This window comes from Octopus bimaculoides, chromosome 1 (assembly GCF_001194135.2).
Source record: "Octopus bimaculoides isolate UCB-OBI-ISO-001 chromosome 1, ASM119413v2, whole genome shotgun sequence".
Classification (NCBI taxonomy): domain Eukaryota; kingdom Metazoa; phylum Mollusca; class Cephalopoda; order Octopoda; family Octopodidae; genus Octopus; species Octopus bimaculoides.
Window position 1 is genome coordinate 30,200,108 of NC_068981.1, and position 2,731 is coordinate 30,202,838.

The window sequence follows — 2,731 nt, forward strand, 5'->3', positions numbered from 1 at the left end:
CTCTTTTACTTGTTTCAGTCATTTGACTGCGGCCATGCTGGAGCACCACCTTTAGTCGAGCAAATCGACGCCAGGACTTATTCTTTGGATGCCTAGTACTTATTCTATCAGTCTCTTTTGCCGAACCGCTAAGTTACAGGGACATAAACACACCAGCATCGGTTGTCAAGCGATGTTGGGGGGACAAACACAGACACACAAACATATACACACACATACATATATATACATATATACGACAGGCTTCTTTCAGTTTCCGTCTACCAAATCCACTCACAAGGCTTTAGTCGGCCCGAGGCTATAGTAGAAGACACTTACCCAAGGTGCCACGCAGTGGGAATGAACCAGGAACCATGTGGTTCGTAAGCTAGCTACTTACCACACAGCCACTCCTGCGCCTATATATATATATTTATGATCCCTAGAACTTAGCCAGAGTTCAAGTCAGTTTCTATAATATGCAAGGAACTCCTCTAAACAGGAATCCAGTCCACTGTGGAGTTAACTTCCCAGCTATTTCTGAAATAGCTACTCGACCTGTTAGCATCCAAATACCCATCAAATCTACCTTTACTCTATGAACTAAGGAAAGATACGTTACATAAAGAAGTCTAGAATACATTATCTGAATATAAATATGATAGTCATAACCGGAATGCTTTTATTATAGGTCTGTTTGGTCACAGCTTACTTGCAGTTAAACAGCTTAGATGGTAGAGCCACTGCATGAAACCGCCACTCACAATAGCACGTCTGCTTGACATATCAACTAAATCTCCCTCAAGTCACACTCACCCACCCTTAATAAATTGGAAGGACAATCTAAATAATGTACACAATTATTCACGATACACAAATCCTAAAATCAAAATGGTGAGGTAATGACTGGAAATCTTTTGATCATACGCTCACTCGATCAGAATTGTTGTTGTTGGCACTCCGTCGCTTACGACGTCGAGGGTTCCAGTTGATCCGATCAACGGAACAGCCTGCTCGTGAAATTAACGTGCAAGTGGCTGAGCACTCCACAGACACGTGTACCCTTAACGTAGTTCTCGGGGAGAGTCAGCGTGACACAGTGTGACAAGGCTGACCCTTTGAATTACAGGCACAACAGAAACAGGAAGAAAGAGTGAGAGAAGGTTGTGGCGAAAGAGTACAGCAGGGTTCGTCACCATCCCCTGCAGGAGCCGCGTGGAGCTTTAGGTGTTTTCGCTCAATAAATACTCACAACGCCCGCTCTGGAAATCAAAACCGCGAGTCCGTTGCCCTAACCACTGGGCCATTGCGCCTCCACCGATCAGAATTATCCTAGGGTTAAACAACAACTTCGCTAGCAGAAGCTAAGAGTTAAGTTTTCATAGTTGACCGTATTTCACCGAACACCGTTTACCACTTCACTTCCGTTATTTACGGTCCTATGCGACAAGTTAAGGTATCTCGACCCAACCCTTTTATTGAGGGCAGGTCTTGCTTCTAAGTTTGTTATGAATCCTATTAAGACACAACTTATTTCTTATATAAATATTTGAATCCACTCAAAGTATTTATAAACAATATATATATAACAACAGATTTGCTCAAGGAGCTTCATAGTTGGCAAAAGTTTGAAAATATCAATCATTATTCAGTCAGATCGACATTATATTCACACGGCTGGGAAAAAAAAAGGTATAAATGTTTTTTTGCTTGCACGTTTCATTAATATTACTGAGCTGATTATCGATCTGTATCAGATATTGATACACTGTCGATGATATATAACAGATATTTGATGTGATCGATCTATACACGAAAATTATTTGACAATGTCTATGAAACTTTTCTGTTGTTTTGTTTTGCTTTTTCGAATACATTATTTCTGCTTAGCTCCATGTTACCTCTGATCAAGCAGACTTATAATTATAGACGTTCCAGCCACGACATCTCGTCTTTTTATGAATCAGGGATTGTTTTGACGTGTATTTCGTAATTTAAGATCGAAAACGGTGTGTTTTGAGTGAAATTTGGTTGCCTTTTCTAGCTGATCGAACGACTGCTCCCGCATATTTGTATAATATAATGTAGCGTTCTGTTCAAAAAGAAAGCGCTGAGTACACAAAACATACAGAGGGAATTTCTGGCAGGTTAATAGAGACCCAGGATGTTAAAATTACAATTTGGGTATGTACTTATTCCGCCACCCGGTTTAACATCACAAACTGATCTGACGATAAACTTCTTTCCTGCCAGTCACGTAAGCCCTGGGAATATTTGTAGCCATTGTCCTTCCACTTGTAAGCCATTTGAGACAGAGAATGGGTGGGGGGCTTAATAGGGCACAGGAATAATAACATTAGAGGTTCGTCTCCTAGACGATCTTCTGCTCAACCTGGTTCACGGCTACGCATGATTATTGTTCCACCTGTACAACATTTTTTGTTCATCCAATTCTTCTTATTCAGCCGTAAACTTCAAAAAATATATGCAAACACATAAACACGAGCGTTATTAAATTTTCTAGTGCTTCAAATATGTTACTGTAATCTTGTTTTTTGTGTATAAAAAATGTAATTTTATAAAATATATATTTAAAAGATAGAATACTGTTTCATTAGTTGTGTACGGTACTTCAGATTCTTGAGTTAAAGTAAGATTTTCGTGTTTCGTCGCCTAAGCAACAATACGATGGACTCGTTAAACAATACTATGCTTGTTGAATATATATTCTATACTTAAAAACCATTACTGA

General features: G+C 39.4%; 1 protein-coding gene across 2 annotated transcripts in view; it reads left to right on the plus strand.

Annotated features, from left to right (window-relative positions):
• The first annotated feature begins 1,402 nt into the window (after positions 1 to 1,402).
• LOC106870020 (uncharacterized) overlaps positions 1,403 to 2,731 on the plus strand; it is an 18,378-nt gene continuing 17,049 nt past the window's right edge. The window contains exon 1 of one of the 2 annotated variants that reach the window (XM_014915984.2): positions 1,403 to 1,671. The gene's annotated coding sequence lies outside the window, so the exon portion shown is untranslated. Of the gene's footprint in view, positions 1,672 to 1,859; positions 2,164 to 2,731 lie in introns of those variants that run through there. The other variant, XM_014915985.2, reaches the window with a different exon arrangement.